The 21,822-nt window shown below is 41.1% G+C and overlaps 1 protein-coding gene across 9 annotated transcripts in view; it reads left to right on the forward strand.

The window, feature by feature from the left end:
* LOC125451546 (lethal(3)malignant brain tumor-like protein 4) overlaps nt 1-21,822 on the forward strand; it is a 290,557-nt gene that overhangs the window by 23,990 nt on the left and 244,745 nt on the right. The gene's annotated exons all lie outside the window — the stretch shown is intronic.

Consider the following 21,822-nt stretch of genomic DNA (forward strand, 5'->3'; position numbering starts at 1 on the left):
ATAGAATAATTATGGTGACAATAAGCTTTCATCTTCAGGAAAAAAAACAATCAAATATACGACGACCATTCAACAAACTGAGTACGTGTATGTAGCAAGTTAAAGTTAACTTAAAAAAAACCCACGTTTTTGTATTTATTGCCAAGACTATTGAGCTAAAAGACAGTGGTATTGAGTCACAAAAGAGGTTTGTTCGGGTTTTATTGGAACTGTTGAACACCCATTGCACTGCCTGGAAGTTGTTGACATGGTGGCATTAGCTGCTGTAGCTTCTGTGGGAGATCTACTTTTGTGGAATGTCACACTTGTCTGTCTTGTGCCATTGTCACAAGACTGTAGCTTGTCTGCAATTGCCCCGTAATACCCATCATCCAACCACGCCAACGCTGACCCCTCTTCCTGTCCAACACTTTTTACTCTCGAGAATCTGTAGCTTCTCAGCCCTGAACAAATGAATTTTCCTTTTTGGATGTCACATTTTAGAGTTCTTCTTACTCTTGACATTTCAAGATTCTTATTGCCCTAACACGAATTTTTAAGCCGCTGCGTCTGAATTTTAAATGCACCTATTTTCTTCCATAGATCTTCACCTGTCATCCAGGTGGCACCAGACTGTGGTGATAGAACACTTTCCAGTGTATCTCCCTAGATATATGTGACAATAAATCATTCATTCATCCAGGTTTCAGAGGCATACATAAAATTGAATGAATTTAACGCCATGTATTTTTTGACTTGTTACCAGGTTGAAGTTACTTTTCAACACATCCTTCAATGTCACATAATTACAGAATTGCATCTTTATCTTTCTTTTCACTCAAACATCACATCTGCAATCTTCTGGAAACATTTGTGTTAAATTGACATCTATTTATTCCAGTGTAACCCCATGTGAATTTATATTTCATTCTTCCAATGCATTCTATCATTGTTTTGTCTTGTTGACATTCATGCTTAATCCATATTCAAAATGTTCAGGTTTTGTTTAATCAATGATAATTTACCAGGCCTTAATGATTCAGGAAGGAATGCTGAGTTGAAAGCGCATTCCAAGTTTATGTTGTTGCCTCCAACTCTTTGTCCTGCAAATGCATCAGATTCTTTGAATATTTGCTCTGTGTACAGATTAAGTTAATTTGGTGACAGTACAAAGCCTTGTTATATGCCTCTCTTTGCTTGGAACAGCAGCAATGACAGAGTGATCACTGCCAAGCATTCGTTGACTTATAACATGTTGCAATTCCTGACAAATAAACTTATTTATTATTTAAACGATTTAAAGTTGGGTTCAAAGAGCCAGATGCCAGTAACTTTTGGGTCTGGAAATGAAGGTGATTAGGAGCTATACATTTGCATCATTGTGGTTTAAACTTAAAGCTTGGCTTATTTGCAAGACATTTTTTATGATTAACTCTGAACTTGGTGATTTACAGAAACTGTTAATTGTCATGCCATTGGACTATCGTTGGGAAAATGGTCTTAGTAGCTATATGTAATATTTGGCTCTAAGCCAATTAGAACTAAATATCCTTGGAGTCAAGGTGTTCAGGAAAGTATTTTGAAGGAAACGTAGAGAGAATAGCCGCAAGTAGTATCCTCAATGTGTCAAAGTGTAAATATGGATTTGAATGAAAAAAAACAAGAAAGAGAGTGTATTCTGTAGGTGACGAAAAAATTGAAAAAGATATATTTTGGAACAAATCTATAAGGAAATTGCAGACAGGTGTGAGAAATATAGACCAACGATAATGGTGGATTTCAAATATCCTGTGATACATTGGGATAATAATAGTGTGAAAGGGAAAGAGGTACATAGAACAGGACAGCACACAACCAGGTCCTTCAACCTATTTGTGCCGATTATGATGCATTCTAAACTAATCCTGCTTGCCTGCACATGGTTCAGATACATCTATTCTCTGCCTGTTCATTTGTCTTTTTAAATTCCTGTTAAACGTAGTGATATCTTCTGCTTCTCCAGCCTCCATTGATTGTGCCAGTGGACCTACCACCCTCTGCGTAAAAGACCTGTCTTGCAAATCTCTTTTAAACTTTCCTCCTTTCACCTTAAGCCTATTCCTTATAGTCTCTGACATTTTCATCCCGGGTCTCTGACTATCCACCCTATCCAAGCCTCATATAATTTTATGAACTTCTGTCAGGGCACCCCTCAGCCTCTGATGTTCGAGTGAAAGTAATCCAACTTTGTCCAAACCATCCTCAAAGCAAATACACTCCAATCCAAGCAACGTCCTTTTTTTTTTAAGAGACAACACAGTGTGGATCTGGAGGAATGCAGCAGGCCAGGCAACATCAGAGGAGCAGGAAACTTGGTGTTTCAGGTTTGGGCAACCCCCCTCCAACATCTTCTCCTTCACCCTTTCCAAAGCCTCCACATCCTTCCAATAGTGCTCTGACCAGATTCACATGCAGTACTCCAAATGTGGCCTAAATCAAGTGTGGAGCTTGTTAAAAAATAGATTCAAAATTGTAATGTGTAATTTTTTTGCCCACAATTGTTGAATTTTGTTGTTAGTTATTATTTGGCGCAGATAGGCAATTTCACAAATACAGAGGATTTACTGCATATAACAACTTCTTGACTGTCACTGAGTCAAAGTCCTGGAACTCGCTCCCAAACAGTTTTGTAGTTGTTCCCACGCAAAATGAACCACAGCAATTTAAAAAGATGGCTCACCATAACCTTCTCAAGGAAAAATCACAATGGGAGGAAATGCTGGCAAAGCCTGTGATGCCAACATCCCATGAATGACTTTTTTAAGAATTGGCTTTTTCTGTGCTGCAATTTATGTGAATTATTGCTCAGTTCATAGTGGTTGCACTTCTCAGATGATGCATTCAAGCTTCATTTGAACACATAACTTAGTCTTCACTTCAATTCTAAGGAACTGCTGTACTTTGAAGCTGGCGCAGGCTATATTTTTCACTGAATGTTGAATGTCTAATGGCAATTTCCAATGAAGAGAAGGGGGTTATCTGAGTTTGTTTGGCCAACATTCTTCCCATGAACACCAGCAACAAAACAGAGCAAGATTATCTGGTTATTCATTGCTTTCTGGAAGGTCGTCTATACATATTAGCAATTGTAACATTATCTCCAAGCAAGTTCAAATGCTTGGAGATATTTCTTAGGAATACAGCATAGCAGTCCCACAAAAAAGGACAGATTTTTATCTAAGAGGCTAGTTCATAACAGTGTGAAAATTATTGTGTGTTGCACCTTTGTGCCTCCATCTTCAATGCAGTCTCTTGCTGTTTTAAACTGAATTTCTGCTGTATTGAGCAATGAACAATGAGTGTTACATATGTGCACCCTTTTTGTATCCTTCCTACAATTTACTGTCTGACTTAACTTAGTAGCTTCAGCAACCTTGGATATATTACTTTGGTCCACCTGTTTAAATCCTTGACCTAGATTGTAAGTTTAGACCCAAGTGGTGACCACTTAGTAGTAGAACAATTTTAGTAAAATGCAGCACAGCAGCAATTGAAGAATATCTAGCCTCAGCAACTTCAGGTAAGTAGACATGGGCAATAATTGAACATCACCAGTATTGAGACTACTAGTCTTCCAACCAAGCTGTGCTGACATTTCTGATATATTTCTGCTCACTTCTGGGAGTTGAGATGGCTATTAAGATGGTGATAGGCAGTGGAAATTATTCTGTTCACTCTGCACTCTCACAGGATTTCTAGCTCAGTGATATCTTTAAACTAAAAGTGAATTCAGGTGTTCTCAACAATATACTTAGTGCTCTGAGAAGCAGTGTGCAAAAATATTTCACGAGTTCCAAGCAGGGTAATGCCACCAGTTTAGAGAAATGGTTCAGTTATACATTATTTGTTGCCACCTAAGACTTGTTTTTAATGATAGCTTTCACTTTGGTTCCTGAGCAAGTGAAGAGAAGCTGCATTCTCTAACAGAAATGGACATTTTTAAATATCTTCCTTGCTCCTGCACATCTCCTTACAATTTTCTCATTTCTTGAAGGATGTGGTCCAGACAAGGGTATGGTTACATAAGAACCAGCAACCATACCATAATTCTCTATTATTTGCCAGTACACAGAATCTCAGGCTATTTGCCTCCCTGGTCCAGATAGATGCTTCTGCTCAACACTCTCACTCCAATTACCTCCTTCAATTCCCCTTCAATTCAACTCCTCAATCCCTTTATTTTCTTTTCCCCGATGTCGTGCTTTCCTTTAAATACTTTGTTGCTCCCTGTGTGTTTCCTTTCATAATGATCTCTCCTCCCTGTGTGAAGACAGTACTGTGTGTGCTGGGAGGTTGCTTTGTTTTTTTTGGGGAGGAATGAGGTAGAAGTGCAGTGGGGAATGTCTTCACGAAGACTGAAATAATTCTTGTTCGGTCTCCGCTCTGATGCATGGTTCAAGGAAACGATTGGAATTGCAAATGTACCAGAACATTTTCCTTGTTCTCTAATCTGGATTTATTGAGGCCAAACATAATGTTTTAAAAATTGAGATTTCCCAGCACTGAAATTATCTGGGACACCAGATATGATGCTGGGAGCACTTTGACACTGGAAAGGGCAGCTGTATGCCCTAAATGCGTTGCACTTGTTAGTCACGTACAAATCAAAATCAATATCCCTGTTTTTATCTCATGCATTTCTTTTTTCCCTTTCGCAGAACAGCGCTTAACCTTTCTGATCCCATATCAATGCTCGATAATGATCGCATGCCATACGGTGAGATCTGAGAGAGCTGGGTTTGGCAGGGTAAGGGAGAACGTGGGGACCTTCAGAGAGTTGGTGGTGGAGTGGGCAGGCCAGTGAGCATGATGACCAGTTGGAGAGAGACAACAGTTACTGTGCCTTGGTTGGGTCATGCCCATCTTGTAGCTGGAGACCGCAAAATTCCAGTTCATTTGGGTTTCCGACTCCAAGTCTGGGAAGGATATTGATTTTTATTTTGGAGAGGAATTTTTCCTCATTTTAAGTTTGAGTTATAACATGCACATATCGAAAATATCATTATTTCTTTTCTGTTTACAGATATTAGTGACTTTGTTTATACGCATAATTTTCTGCTTAACACAGCACACGATTTGTTTCTTTGTTCAATCTGTGTTCTTTCTATACTACCACATTGTACTTCATTGAGATTCACTCATGATATGACCAAACTGAATAAATTCAATTATACTCAAATCAATTATACCTGAAAAAGAAGATAAAACAAACATTTTTAAGCCTAGAGAAACACTATTAGACCATAAGATGTGGAGCGAAGTTGGGCCATTCAGATCAATGAGTCCACACTACCATTTGATATGGCTGCTAAGTTTCTCACCCCCATTTGCCTGCCGCCTCCCCATAACTCAGTTGAAAAACACATCGAATTGTTTTGAGCACATTTATGTCACTTCTTTTAATAACTTATTCCGCAAGTCATTTCAAATTTAAGATCATGAAGCTTTTGACTTACTTCTCTAATTTGCAAGTTTCTGCTTTGTGTTCCGTGATATTTGAATCTTTAGCCATAGAGAAGAATCAGCCTATCTCAGCTTTGTCAATTTCCTTCAGAATCTTGAAAATTTCCTTTCATTTATTTTTAACTGTTCGGTCTTCTGAAATGATAGACCTCTGATATTTAACCATTGTTTATACTTCAGATTTCTCAAAGAAAGCATCATATTTCCAGCTCATTTACATCCCTTCCAGGGTCTTAAAAACTCGTCTTAAAAATAACTTCCCCACATAAAGAATAATCAACACATGGAATGGACTGAGGGTTGAGATGTGGATATCCTAAAATCATTTCCAAAAGGAACTGCAGGTCACAAAGTGTGGGCTATTGGGTCTTTTTGGATGGATGTACTAGTTGATCTGAATAACTTTTTATCTCCACCTTTTTTGTAACTAGATCCCAAAAATTCTGACAGATTTGTCTTTCATCGACCTTTATGGTGCAACAATCCTTTGGTTTTATGTTTTGTCCTATGCTGATACAGTTTAATATTAACCCTGCCAAAGGTGGATTATCTAGATGCTATGGTCAGCGGGTTCTGATGATTGTTCTATGCAATAGTCTTCATCCCTTTTCCCTTCATCCTTCCTTCCTTCAATGCTAGAACTGACCATTATTTAACCAGTGCCTTTGCTTCATGCTACATGTGGTGTGCATTCCATCTTCTGACAACTCTTCATTTAAAATCATTTCCGCTGCCCTTTTTCACCTTGCACTTCTTTCATTTAGTCTTGCGTTTGCCTCCCCTCGTTCTCAACGACTAATCTGTTGAAAACTTTTAGGGTTTTTCTGCTGTTGTCCCATCACCATTTGAAAAGTTAAATCACTCTTTAATCTCACAATGTTTTCTTGTTTGTATTTCCCAATCTCAGTAGCATCTTATTGAAACTTAACTACCTGTTATTTCTTAAATATCCTTCCCACAGTGCGATTGCAGTATTCCAGCTGTGCTCTTAAATCAGCTGTTATGTATAAATCTGTTTGAATCTTCATTGAGAAAGTGGTTTGTGTTGATCTACTGGCATAAACTGGATGAAGGAGTTGGTCTGTGCACTGGAGTGAGTAAGCTGTGAAGCTCTGGCCTCATTTGTATCAGACTGATGGGTTTACAGATATCCATTAGAGATTTCTAAGGAACTGGCTGGTGCAGATTACGTGGGTTGCAGGATCACGTGCGAGGAGGAGGGTGGGAATGATTAGGAAATGGAATGGAGAAGGGTGATCTGATCAGAACGGGGTCAAAGTAATAATTACAAGGACAGAGGATTGAGCAGTTGAGTTGGGAATGATGGGTGAGCAATGGCTGAAAGCAGCCTCCCCTTTCAGTGTAGAACTGGGTAAAGCTACTGATGCATCTCCTGACTCCACATTCAGGTAAACATTTTGAAAAAACATTTCACTTCTAAGATGCAGTGATCCCTCAAAGACGTGAAGTTTCAGTTGGTTTTCCTGAATGCAGGAGACATGCAGTTGTTCAAGTCAAACATGTTGCATGCAGGAGGCAGCAAGCAAACATTGGAATCCTGATTTGGCGATGTAAAGAATTTAAAACTTGCTCAGGTACGGTTCTGAACAACGTTTTGAAGTCCGAAGGTATGCTTTCAGCGTGATATTGGTTACCGAGGCACCAAAGGCAAGCAGTGCTCCCTTACATGTCCTGAAGCTTGACTTTTATATTTCATATCATTTGCTATAAACCTGTGCCTCAAATATTCTCTGACTTTTTAAAGAAATCATCTGATCGACTCAAGGTTTTGATTTTAGTGAGTGTAAATCACCAACTGCCCTGTACTTTGAAATCGTCTAGCTTTCAGATTACTGTAATTTTTTTTGTTAAATATGAAACTGGCTTTTAAAGAATTCTGTTTGATTTAAAGCATGCTCTTTTTGTTTGTTGTTTGCATACCAATTATTCTACACCTGCACTGCCTCTGCCTTGTTATCTCTACCCTTCTAAACATGGTTTGTTCATATTGGCACCATTTAAAAAACTTAAAGATTTTCTTAGATGCCTGCAATGTTCTGATCGATGGTGATCCTTTGATTTTTTTTAATTCTTGTGATCAGTTTTCGTCAGATCCTTGAGTAGAAAATCAATTGGTTAGAAATGAACAGTGGAAAGGCTTTGTAAAGACTTGTCTGAGAGATACCGTGATAAATAGTTTGAAGTACTGCCATCAAATTGATTGAACCTTGTAAAGCATTCCATACTGTAAATGTTATTTTGTACAATCATATAAAGTTGTGATTGCACTGAATACATTATTAATTTGCTTTATTGCAAGCTATTTCTGGATTTAGTAAGCTGCAGTGAGTAGTAATTTCTTGACGTACTGATTCAGCTGGCCTGCTTTTGTTAAAATCATTTAAATATTGCCAGTGTGTTGCATCAAACAGAAAGGATTGCAAGTTAATGCACTGAATATTCATTAAATTTGCTAACAGAAGAATAGATGATTTTCCTCTGGAAAAACTAGCAAGGTAAAGCTGTGACAATACATAACAGATCTGTCTTTTTATTCATTTTGAAAGTGCATTGACTCTTCGATTATGGATTATGATTTCTGACTTGATTGTCTTCTTAAATGGCTGTAGTAATTTTGTCAATATCCTAATTTAGCAAACAAATTTGAAATTTGGACAACAGTTTTAAGTGGGGTGGCACGGTGGCTCAGTGGTTAGCACTGCTGCCTCAGTGGTTAGCACTGCTACCTCAGCGCCAGGGACCTAGGCTCAATTCCACTTTTGGATGACTGTGTGGAGTTTGCACATTCTCCCTGTGTCTGTGTGGGTTTCCTCTGGGTGCTCCAGTTTCCTCCCACAGTCCAAAAATGTGCAGGCTAGGTGGAATGGCCATGCTAAATTGCCCGTAGAGTTCAGGGATGTGTAGATTAAGTGGGTTATAGGGTGATGGGTGTGGGTGGGATGCTCTGAGGCTTGCTGTGGACTTGTTGGGCCGAACGCCTGTTTCCACACTGTGGGGATTCAATGAAAGTGGCAAATTTCCACTGAATAGTTTCCTTCATCAGAGGGTGACATTCACTCAGTGAGCAATAACAAACCTCAGCATGAAATATCTCTTGGTGCATACTATCACAGTAATAAAGACTGAACCAGTCTTGCGCCATCTTAATAAAAACCAAAAGAACTACAGATGCTGTAAATCAGGAACAAAAACAAAGTTTCTGGAAAAGCTCAGCAGGTCTAGCAGCATCTGTGGAAGAGAAAGCAGAGTTACGTTTCGGTTCCGGTGACCCTTCCTCAGAACTGGGGGTGTTCTGAGGAAGGGTCACCGGACTCGAAACGTTAACTCTGTTTTCTCCTCCACAGATGCTGTCAGACCCTGCTGAGCTTTTGCAGAAACTTTGTTTTTGTGCCATCTTAAGTCTTCGGTACCTAAGATATGATAAATAAGAACAAATAAAATCAATCAGGAGACTATTACCATAAAAAGAATGAGACAACAAGAAGTAAGTTGCATTCATAGAGTATCTTTCATCGCCAGTCAAGTGTATTGTCATTATAATTTTGGAAATACAGCAGTACAAACATGTACAGAAATCAGGAGTAAGTCATTCAACCCCTTGTGCCTGCTCTGCTCTCTGATTGTAACCTCAACCCACATTCCCACTTATTCATGATCTTGCAATCCATTACTCAGCAGGAACCTAGCTACATTGTGTGATTAAGACTAAATGAATTACAGACAATTTTAGAATCCTGACAGTGTGGAAACAGGCCCTTCAGCCCAACAAGTCCACATCGACCCTCAGAGCATCCCACCCAGGCCCAACCCCCTAATCTACACATCCCTGAACACTACAGGCAATTTAGCAAAGCCAATCCATCTAACCTGCACATCTTTGGACTGTGGGAGGAAACCAAATCACCCAGAGGAAACCCACACAGACAGAAGGAGAATGTGCAAGCTCCACACAGACAGTCACCCGAAGCTGGAATTGAACCCAGGTTCGTGGAGCTGTGGGGCAGCAGTATTAACCACTGAACCACTGTGCCATCCAAAAACAACAACATAGTTCATTGACCCCATTGCTAATTCACTAGGTGCCACGTGAAATTTAGCATGGTCAATCTGCATAACCTGGACGTCTTTGGACTTTTGGAGGAAATTGGGGCACCTGAAGGAACCCCATACAGACACAGGGAGAATGTGCAACTTCCACACAGACATTCACCCGAGGCTGGAACTGAATCTGGATCCCTGGCACTGAGGCAGCAATGTTAGACACTCAGCCACCATGCCACCCAAAAACGACAACATAGTTTATTGACTCCAATCAGTGGAAATATCTTTTTACGTAAACTAGGAACAAGACTGTACATTTATATAGAGCCTGTCGTTAAATGTGCACCAGAGAAGCGAACATTAGCAGTTTTAAATAAACTATATATGACCCAAGATAATAAAATGTGAGGCTGGATTTTAGTCTTATTTACTATAAGTTTGGATTTTTGGTATTCTCTGTGGCTGAAGTTAATAATTGTAATTTTTCTGTAGCCACCGTGATTTCTTTAAAACCATTTTTGTGCCACCTAGATTTAAAATCAATGGGTTTTATTTACATTGGTTGAGTATTACAACTGAATTAGACAAACAAGCTCCAGAAGCTAAGGCTGAAGCAACCTTCAACCAGAAGTGCTGAGTGGTTGATCCATCACAGCCTCCACCAGTTGTCCCCAGCATTACAGATACCAGTCTTCAGCCAACACAGTTCACACCATGAAATATCAAGAGACGGTTGGAGACACTGGATACTGCAAAGGCTACGGACCCTGACAACATTCCGGCAATAGTACTGAAGGCCTGTGCTCCAGAACTTGCTGCTCCCTAGCCAACCTGTTTCAGTACAGTTACAACACTGGTATCTACCTGACAGTATGGAAGATTGCCCAAGTATGTCCTGTACATAAAAAAGCAGGACAAACCCAACCTGCCCAATTACCGCCCCATCTGTCTACTCTCAATCATCAGTAAAGTGATGCAAGTTGGCATTAACAGCGCTATCAAGCAGCACCTGCTCAGTGACACCCAGTTTGGGTTCTGCCAGGGCCACTCAGCTGCTGACCTCCTTGGTTCAAAAATGAACAAAAGAGCTGAATTCCAGAGGTGAGGTGAGAATGACAGCTCTTGATATCAAGGCTGCATTCGACCGAGTGTGGCTTCACAGATCCCTAGCAAAACTAGTATCAATCGGTTTCAGGGGAAAGCTCTCCCGTGATTGTTGGAGGTCAGTCATCTCAGCTCCAGGCTGTCTCTATAGGAGTTCCTCAGAGTCATGTCCAACCATCTTCAGCTGCTTCATCAATGATCTTCCCTCCATCATAAAGTCAGAAGTGGAGATGTTTGTGCAATCTTCGGCAATGTTCAGTACCATTTGCAACTTCTCAGACACTGAAGCAGTCCAAGTCTAAATACAGCAAGGTCTGGACAATATCCAGACTTGGGCTGACAAGTGGCAAGTAATATTCACGCCACACAAATGCCAGGCTATGACTAACAAATAAGAGACAATCTAATCTCTGCCCAATGACATTCATTGCTGTTACCATCACTGAATCCCCTGCTATCAACATCCTAGGAGTTATCATTGACCAGAAGCTCAACTGGACGCAACACACAAATGCAGTGCCTGCAAAGGGCAGGTCACAAGCTAGGAATCCTGCAAGTGTTTTGGAGGGGAACTTGCAGGCAGTGGTGTTCCCAAGTATCCGCTGCCCTCATCCTTCCAGATGGAATTGGTTATGGGTTTGGATGGTGCAGTCTGAGGACATTTTCCTGAATTTCTGCAGTGCATCCTGTAGATGGTACACAATGCTGCTACTGAGCGTCACTGGTAGATGGAGTGGATATGTGTGGATGTCATGCCAATCAAGTGGAATCTTTGTCCTGGAAAATGCCATCTTCATAAGTTTGATCGTTTGCTCATTGATCAGTTTAAAAACACCTGTGTTTCCCTGGTTCTGTGGTTGACAAGGATAATGGCCCTGGCACGATCCCAGTGGAGACCATTCCATTTTTAGGGATGTCACTTTCCCCACTTTCAGTGTACCACGAACTGGAATCGTTATCTTCCACTCCAGTCTTGAGCTATGCATTTATGTCTCTCATCAGATTTGACCTGTGCCACTTTGCATGTGACTCAGGTAATAATGCAGAGGTTGTGATTTTTGATGTTCTGTTTCTCATTTCGGTACCCAGCTGCTCACACTGACTTTGCAGAACCTCTGTTCTTCCTGTCAATGTTTCCGGTACCTTCCGGGACCACAATGGCTGGATCCTCCCTTCCTGATTCAGGTTCCTTTCCAGCCTTGAGCAGATATTCCAAACCTATCAATCTGACAGTGCAGATATCCAGGTTCAATCTGTTACCTGCTGAGAATGGTGTCAATCCCCTTCGCTATGGCTTTCCCGAATACCACAGTATTCCTCCTTAATCTCCCCTGTTGAGTGCCTCTCTGTACTTTGGTCATTTGACACATAGCCAAACCTCTCAGAAAGCATTGAGATAATAGCCAGATAGTCTGTTTGGTAATGTTGGTTAAGTGCGACTGAGACATTAGACAAATGGTAGAGTTGTCAGTTGGATTTGCCACTACACATCAGTTGCACATTTTGGATTCTGGGACTCACGAGTACTTCATTCTTTAAAAAGTAAAGTATTTATGTAGCACTTGTACGGATTACATAGATTTTGGTTATCATTCATCTAGTGGTAGTTCTTTGTAAATACAGGAGCTCTTTTTAACTATTTGATTTTTAAATCTGGCCATTGTGCATCCCCACAAATAGCCAAGCCTGAATTTCAACACCACTTTTTTGAAATCTGTTTTTCTTAAAATAGCTGATAATTGTTTTAAAAACTCCCATTTTATCATAGCGTATAAATTGTACGTTTGTCTTGAATGTATAGATTCAGGGTTATTGCAATGAAATATTTGTGTGCTTGCTGAATACTAAGAATTTACTAGAAGCTGCATATTTTTTCAATTGTTTAGTTCCTATGTTTCATGATTAAAGAGTTCACAGTTGTGTCAGATTTTTTGGAAGTCCGAACTTTTTGATTACATATGTCAGTATTCTCTTTACTAAATTAGAACATGCATAGCCAGGCAATTGTCAAAAATAATGCAATAATATTTCAAGGACGTTAAAGTGCTACAACACAAATATGTAAATTTTATGATATCTTTTTGCAAAGTGTTGCACGTACCCTTTTCTCCAGAAATTTACTGTGCGCGCGCATGTGTAAAACTAATCTCTTACATTCTGTCTCTACTTCCAGCCTCCTGTACCTATGTTGTTCTCATCACTCCAGTTACTTCCTGCCTTGCGCCATCCTACCATTTTTCCTTTCTTCAGTTAGCGTCACTCGGTTGTAATTAAGGTTCTGATTTTCCAGAGTTTTCTCCTCTTTCAAGCCCTTTATTATTGGATTCTTCCCCTGATGCATAGCTCTTCATCAGTCACTTCCATTGCACCTCACATATTGTCAAGAACTGAATATGGCATTTCCCTGTGTGATAGCAGAATGCAATATTTGTTACGGTGGCTCTTCTATTAAATTGAAGGAATCACACAGAGAAGCCGCAACCTGAGAAAGATTTAACAGTATCATTACTTCAACAGTAGTTCAGTCTCTGCTCGAGTGTTACCCTAATTTATCAGTATTCGAGTGAAATATAGCATCTTAAAGACCGGGCTTCAGTTTTGTGCTAAATAGTGCAGTGAGTAAACCATTTTCATTAATGTGTTGCTATTACTTAATTATCATCATGGATTTATACAGCAAGTGAGGCTAAATTGTGATTTTGCGTTTAATGAAAATAATATATATAATTTGCTAATCCAATAGATATATTAGGCTGTCTCTATAAACTGCCTGAAATTTCTCAGGTACTAACTGTGTTATTTATGATGTTATCAATCAGTGTCATTTGAAGAATTGCTTTTCTTTGACCATTCCTGATCCTAATCATTTCACTGATGAGATCATGTTGTGCATTACGCAGTTCTTCTCTATTCAGGTTTATTTCCATTACCCATTTCTTCTCCTTGCGCTGGACATGCCATGGGGTGGGGGTTGGGGGAAAGAAAGCATCATCCTGTCTCAACAGCACTTGAGAGCTGGGATTGTGCTTTGACTGAAGTCAACATCTGGGTAATGTGCAGACTTGATTATGCATGCTCAAGCCATTGAGTAGTGACCTTCTTGTTCATTTTGAACAAGGAATGACTGAGGTGAAACTCCTGAAATATGCAAGAACATCATATAAAGGAGTAAAATGGTTTAGAAATAAGCTCAAATTCCTGAGTACCAGCTTGGCTTCCTGACAGGTATTTTTTCTCCCAGGCTTCTCTTAGCAAAACCAGGAAGATTAGCCTTACATTCTGGGAGATTCATGTGTAATCTGGAAGGTTTGATGATTAAAACCTGAGCATGCTGATGAGAGTTTGGACTGACATCTCATCTGAAGGAGAACACCTCTGGTGAGGTAGTACTACTCTAACACTGCATGATATTAGAGATGCACGTGTTGGACTGAGGCGGACAAAATCACAAGTCACAGGACACCAGGTTATAGACCAGCAGGTTTGTTTGAAATCATGAGCTTTCAGAACATGGCCTCTTGTCAGGTGCAGTGGGAGAGAAGAGCACACAGACACAGAACTTATAGGCAGAGAGGTCAAGGGCTGAAACATCAAAAGATCACACAAATGATGTGAGTGGAGTGTCGAATAATAAGTTTCTGCGGGTGACCAAGCGTGTTAGTCAGTGTGAGTAAAGTGTAAACAGCTGAATAACAAGTGAAGGGATGACCTATAATCAAATTAAGTGAGGCAGAGGGATCATTGTAAAAAATTAAAAATAAGGTGGTGTTGGAGACTAACGAAATGACTGGAATATCATGATAAGTATAAGAGGTCTAATCAAAGTAATAAGTAATCCAAAACTATACAAATTAATTAAGGTAGAGTGATTGTAATAATTTATCAAGGTGATGGTGACAAAATGGGACAGTGAGGAAGGTTTTAAAGGTACAGAACAGTGGGGTGGGGTCACTTGTAATATGACTTGTAGATCATGGTTGAGGCCGTCCTCGTGGATATGGAACTTGGCTATCAGTTTCTGCTCAATGATTCTATGTTGTTCTGTATCTTGAAGGCTGCCTTGGAGGATGCTTATCCGAAGATCCGAAGCTGAATGCCCTTGACGGACGAAGTCTTCCCCCACAGGGAGGGAATATTTCTGTCTGACAATTGTTGCGTGTTGTCCATTCATCCTTCATTGTAGCATCTGCTTGGTTTTGCCAATATACCATGTTTTGGAGCATCCTTGCCTGCAGTGTATGAGATAGACAACATTGGCTGAGTCACATGAGTATCTGCTGTGTATAGTGTGGATGGGTGTTCCCATGTGTGAATGCAATATCTATGTCAATGATCTGACATGTCTTACAGAGGTTGCCATGGCAGGGTTGGGTGGTGTTGTGGTCGATGTTGTCTTGAAGGCTGGGTTGTTTGCTGCGAACAATGGTTGATTTAATGTTTGGCGGTTGTTTGAAGGCGAGAAGTAGAGGTGAAGGGATGATCTTAGTGACATGCTTATTGTCTTCAATGACGTTTTGAAGGCTGCAAAAAACATGGCGTAGTCTCTCCATTCCAGGGTGCTACTGGATGATGAAAGGTACTGTATCAGTCGTACCCCGTGTCTGTCTTGTGAGGAGCTTGTTGGGTTTTTTGCTGTGGCCCGTGAGAATTAGCGATAGATGAGTTGAGCATCGTATCCCATTTTTATGAGGCCATCTTTCAAAATCTTTAGGTGTCTGTCACATTCCTCCTCATTGGAGCAGATCCTGTGTATATTCAGGGCTGGTCTGTAGGGGATGGTTTCTTTGATACGCTTAGGGTGGAAGCTAGAGAAGTGCAGCATCATGAGGTTATCGACAGGCTTGTGATAGAGTGAGGTACTGAGGTGTCTGTCCTTGATGGAGATGCATGCGTCCATGAGTGAGACTGATTCTCAAGAGTAATCTGTGGTACGTCTGATGGTGGGATGAGTGTGATTAATACCGCGATGTAGTCATTTAAATTATTCCTCACCATGAGTCCAAACGAAGAAAATGTAGTCGCTGTATCTGATATATAGATTGGTCAGAGGTCTTGCACAGCAGATAAGTCTTACGTGAACTTGAGCATGAAAATGTTGTCATGTTGGGGTGCAAATTTGGTCCCCATGGCTGTTTCATGTGTCTGGATGAAGAACTGGTTGTCAAAGGTGAAGACGTTGTGGTCGAGACTGAAGTGGATGAGTTGTAGGATGGCATCTGGAAATTGGCAGTTGTTGCTGTTGAGTATTGAGGCTGTTGCAGTATGCCGTTGTCGTGGGGCATGTTGGTGTAGAGTGCTGAAACATCCATTGTGACAAAGAATGTTCCTGGCTCAACTGGTCCATGGGTGCTGTGTTTCTGCATGAAATCTGTAGAGTCACAACAGAAGCTGGGGGTTTTTTGTACATTGGGTTTCAAGATGCCCTTGACACCTCTAAAGAGGTTCTCAAACAGTGTCCCATTGCCTGATATGATGGGACATTCAGGTGCGTTGGCTTTGTCTATCTGCAGAAGGCAGTAGAAGTCTCCTATGCAAGAAGCGGACAGACTACGCCATGTTCTTCGCAGCCTTCAACATATCATCGATGGCGATGAACATCTTGCCAAGATCATCCCTACGACCCGACTTCTTGCCTTCAAACAACCGCCAAACTTTACATAGACCATTGTTCGTGGCAGACTACCCAGCCTTCAGGTCAACATCAACCACACAACCACACAGTCATGCCAAGCAACCTCTATAAGCCATCCCAGATCATCGACATGGATATCACCATCACACATGGCAACATCACCCATGACGTACAGGGCAGATATCATGTGACTCAGTCACTTTCTCCAAGGAATGGTGCCCAGAGGCATGGTATATTGCGAGACAATGGAAGAATGGACACCATGCAACAATCACCAGACAGGGATATTCCCTTCCAATTGGGGAACACTTCAGTGGTCAAGGACATTCACCCTCCGATCTTTGGGGAAGCGTCCTGCAAGGCAGCCTTCAAGATGCACAACAACGCAGAATCACTGAGCAGAAACTGACAGCCAAGTTTTGTACCCACAAGGATGGCCCCGCCCATGAACTTGGGTTCATGTCATGTTACATGTGACACTACCACACTATTCTGTATGTGTAAGACCTTCCTTACAGTTCTGTTTTGACACCGTCACCTTGATAAATTATTACGATCTCTCTACCTTAATTAGTTTGTACAGTTTGTATTACTTATTAATTTGGTTAGACCTTTGGCAAGCAACACTTATACCTATCATGTTATTTCAGTCATTTGGGTAGTCTCCAGCAAAATTATTTCTAATTTTTTATAATTATCCCTCTGCCTCATTTAATCTGATTATAGGTCATCCCTAACCTTGTTATTCAGCTGTTGACACTTTACTCACACTGACTAACACTCTTGGTCACTCACAGAGACTTATTATTCGACACTCCACTCACACCACTCGTATGGTCTTTTGATGCCTCAGCCCTTGATCTCAGTGTCAGTGTGCTCTACTCTCTCACTGCACCTAACAAAGGGTGTCTACTAGGAAAGAAGTTGCTGGCAGAGTCATAATTGAACAAGGAGACACTAGGTGTACAATGATGACTATTAGAAAGGCTTGCTGAAGTTCAAGGTGATGGGTCACAATGAATGGATGCATGTATTGGAGGATGCTAACTGTTGTAAGGGACATCAAGAGACATTGTTCAAATCTCCTCAGATCTAGGAGTGAGGCCAGAGGGCAAGATAATTGCTGTGTTACACGGTTGTTGAATATAAAGCCCAGGATCAACACGCCAGTCAGTTTGGTTACTTTCATCACCTTGTTTGGACATATAGATACACACCTCAAGGGCAGGAGGGACTTGAACACAGATCTTCTGGCCTAGAGGTAGAGATAGTACCACTTATAATTGTTGTACATTAATGACTTTAACATGTGTAGGCAGGACATGATTTCGAACTTTGCAGGTGACATAAAATTTGGAAATATTGTGAAATGTGAGAAGGACACTAATAGTCTTCACAAGGACGCAGCTGTTATAATGGGTGGGTTTCAGGCTGCCGAAATTTAATGGGAGGCATGTGTGAAATGATACATTTTGATACGCAGAATGAGAAACAATATAACATATAATACACAAGTTGAAAAGGGATCAAAAAGTCAGTGCAAAGCAGTGCACAATTGTTGAGGGTGTCAGAGCAGGTGGAGAGAGCAGTTTTTAAAAATTTTAACAGGTATTGTACATTTTTTAAGCATTACATAACATAGGAATAATGAAGTTATGTTCTTACCTTTGTAATTGTGTCTAATCCTGCATACAATTTATTAAGGATTTGAAGAGCTTATAGAGTACAGGTGATGGGGATCAAAATCAGATGGGATGTAGACAGAGTGGAACTACGATTATTGGCAGAAGGTTTGAGAATTTGATGCAGATTTCAGGTGATCAGCACAGAACCAGAAGCACCATGGGGAAAATTTGTAAGGCTGTGTGGTTAGATTGAAGACTGGGCCTAGCTGAGTTCATCTGGCGTTTATTGTGTTGGGATCATTTTGATGGTTCAAAATACCAGCTCAGTGAGGCACTTGTTGCAGACTGCTGACTTGGTGCTTAGTGATGCCATAAGTTGCATTTTGAGTGGGTGATCTTTAGCTGAGCGGAACCAGCGACTTATTCATCTCAAATCCACAGCATATGGAAATTGTGGATACTTGGTGAAAAGTGGGCATTGACATGCAGAACTCTCAGAATACCTGAACTAAATTCATCTGCTAATGTGTTTCATGTTTTGTTGTACATCTACTCACTTGGCCCCAAGAATTCATTCGTGATGCGTTCATTCTAGGTCACCCTCTTGAAAAATCTTTTAAACGTTCCTATATCTGTCATTTCATGGTGTGAAATTTAAGGCAACAATGACCTTAGCTATGCAGTTGTGAAATATAAACTGGTTGATCCTGGATAATTCTCCATCTGACGTTTTTGTGATTGTTTGACAAAGAAGTTCTTATGTTTTATATTTTACTGTTTTCACAAAAATTTTCTTATACAGTCCTTGACACCAGGAATCATGAAACAGTCTTCATTCTATTTAGTTTTGAATGAACGATTGAGTTAATTCTGTTGATTTGCTGTCGACAAGCTCCTTGAAATAGAATTGGTTATTTCCTATGCTGACATAATGATGAGTCAAAACCAGAAAACTCAAAACTCCAGTTCAGTTGGTTCTGTCAACCATGCCTGTTTGCCAACTAGGAAATCCACTAGAAGGCTGTCTGTGATTGGTCATAATTACCGACTGCAGCTCTGGATGAACTAACCACATGCAACCTCGTTCTGTGACCATGCTAACTAGGTATAATGGAGTTGACCCATGCAACAGGAAGAAATTGGAGAGGCAGCCATCACTTGACTTCAAGATCTCTGTGAAACTCTGCGTCGCTTAATTTATGAAAAAGTTATAAGTGCTTTCGATTAGAAACAGTAATGCTGAAGTGAAAAACCTTGGCATTAAGCAAAAAACAGACATTGCTGAAGAATTCAAGATTCCAGAATCAAGTTTGTTCATCATTGTTAAGCGTAACCTTGTGATGGTTTGACAAGCAGACATTCTATCCGTCAAAAAGGGACAATGAGAACAGCTTTCTGACCCAACACCAAAACAGCTTTGCTATTATAATCCAAGGCAACTTGAGGAGAGAATGTTTCTATCTTGGGTCCAATCCTGTGAGTTACCTGGGTAATGAAGCTGAACCACAAGGAGTACACCATCAGCTCTGGATGTCTGTCTGAGTTGACAGAAGGCACATCTTCAGTGCAATGAGCAGTGAGGATGCAGTAGTTATGATAGCATTGACAGATGATTGGTTACAAGATGGTGTCATCCACCTCTGGAACAAGATTGTGTAAAAAGGAACTCTTTTTAACCCAGATGAAACTGGCTGCTTTACTGGCTCAAGAGATTATGCTGCTTAGCGAATGTCATGAGGCTACTGATAACCGCCAGCATTTTTGAGACATTGATCAGGAATGTTGTCAAAATTTATCAGTGGAAGTAAAAGAAGGTTACAGTCTTTGCAGACAACTTACTGATATTACTGGCTTCAACAGCATCGAGATGAGCCCCTTGCTTCAAAACATCACACCGACATGCCAGCCAATGCATCTGGAGATAGGTAGAAGCTGAAGAACCAGGCACCATCAACAGCTGCAGTCTATGGTTACAGAGGCAGGTGGTAAGAACCAGTACAGCCCAGCTGTTCAAGAGGTCACACTCATCATGAAGAGGGCATAGAAGATCGTGGTGAAAGCCACAATCACTGACTGCAGTTCTTGGTTCAGACTGGCTACACCTGCACAAGGTGTTAAGAATGAGGAGGAGCAGGATGGGGTCAGCCAGCTCAATAACTGTTTGCTTGCCAGCGTGAAGCTGTGTGGGAATACCAGCAAAGGCAGCCACGAAAACTCGTACCTGAGGTGGACCTGGTGAGACCACATCCAGTGTATTGTGTCCAATTTTGATCTCCTTACGTGAGAAACAATTGACATACTGTCAAGGTAGTGCAGGGCAGTAAAGGTTCACCAGACTGATTCCTGGGATGATAGAATTGTAATGTGCGGGGAGTTAGGGTCAACTGGACATCTGTTGGTGTTTCAAAAAATATAAAGGCACCTCATTGAAACCTATGAAATTCAAACAGGACTAGAGAGACTGAATGCCAGAATAATCATACTCCTGGCCAGGTAGGTGTTCAGAACTTAAGGATCACTTAAGGTTTAGGATATACATTTTGGTTTGAGGTGAGGTGCAATTTCTTAATTCAGAGGCGAAGTCGGTGAATGTATTTAAAGAAAAAATAGATTTCTCAAAGCAAAGGATGTCGAGAGGTATGGGGAGAGAGTGAGAGACTTAGAGCCAATCAGGCTACATTGCACAGGACGTGCACTCGACGGGATCAACATTCGCCAGATCAGCGTTATTTGATGCTAGAGAGTACATTCATCAGTCGAATAACATCTAGGAAGAAGCTGATCTTGAACCTGTTGGTGCGTGTGTTCAGGCTTCTGTATCTTCTGTCTGATGGAAGAGGTGGCAGGAGATCATTACGAGGGTGTGCTGGGTCTTTGATTATGGCAGCCTTTCCGCTTCAGCCAGTAATATAAATAGAATCATGGACGGGAAGGTTGGCTCCTGTGATGGACTGGGCAGTGCACACCACCTTCTGTAGTTTCTTACAGCGCTGAGCAGAGCAGTCGCCATACCAGACCATTATGCACCCGGACAGTATGCTTTCAGTTGTACATCTGTAGTGGTTGGTGAGGGACCTGATGGACATGCCAAACTTCCTGAGCTGCCTGATAAAGAAGGGGCTTTGTTGTGCCTTCTTGACTCACATTTACATGGGAAGTCCAGGACACGTCGTCGCTTATCGTGTCTCCAAGGGACTTAATGCTCTTCACTCTTTCAACCTCAGTTCTGTTCATGTTGATGGGGGCATGATCTCCTCCTTTCTTTCTGAAGTCAGTGATCAGTTCCTTAGTTTTGCTGATGTTGAGAGACAGATTGTTTTCATTACACCATGTCACCAAGCCCTTCTGTAGTTTGACTCCTCATTGTTAGATATCTGTCCTAGTCTGGTGGTGTCGTCAGCGAATTTGTAAATGGCTTTCATTAGGAATTTACCAACACCGTTGTAGGCATAAAAGGAGAACAGTAGGGAGCTGAGGGCGCATCCTTGGGGGTGCTCCAGTGTTGAGTGCTATTGTGGAGGAGGTGCAGTTACCTATCCTCACTGATGCGGCCAATTGGTCAGAAAGCAAGGATCCAGTTGCAGAGGGATGGAGCCAAGTCCAAGAACATGGCGTTTTGAGATCAGTCTGGAGGGGATACTGGTGTTGAAGGCGGAGTTGTAGTCAACAAGCAGGAGTCTCATGTTGGTGTCTTTGATGTCCAGATGTTTCAGGGATGAGTGCAGGGCTATATGGCATCCTCTGTGGACCAGTTACATCGGTAGGCAAATTATAGGGGATCGAGGCAGGCTAAGAGACTGGAGTCGATGTGGGCCATGACCAGCCTTTCAAAGCACTTCACAATTATAGAGGCCAGGGCCACTGGGTGATAGTCATTAAGGCACGTTGCATGTGCTTTCTTAGGTACGGGGATGATGG

Source organism: Stegostoma tigrinum, chromosome 5 (assembly GCF_030684315.1).
Source record: "Stegostoma tigrinum isolate sSteTig4 chromosome 5, sSteTig4.hap1, whole genome shotgun sequence".
Lineage (NCBI taxonomy): Eukaryota > Metazoa > Chordata > Chondrichthyes > Orectolobiformes > Stegostomatidae > Stegostoma > Stegostoma tigrinum.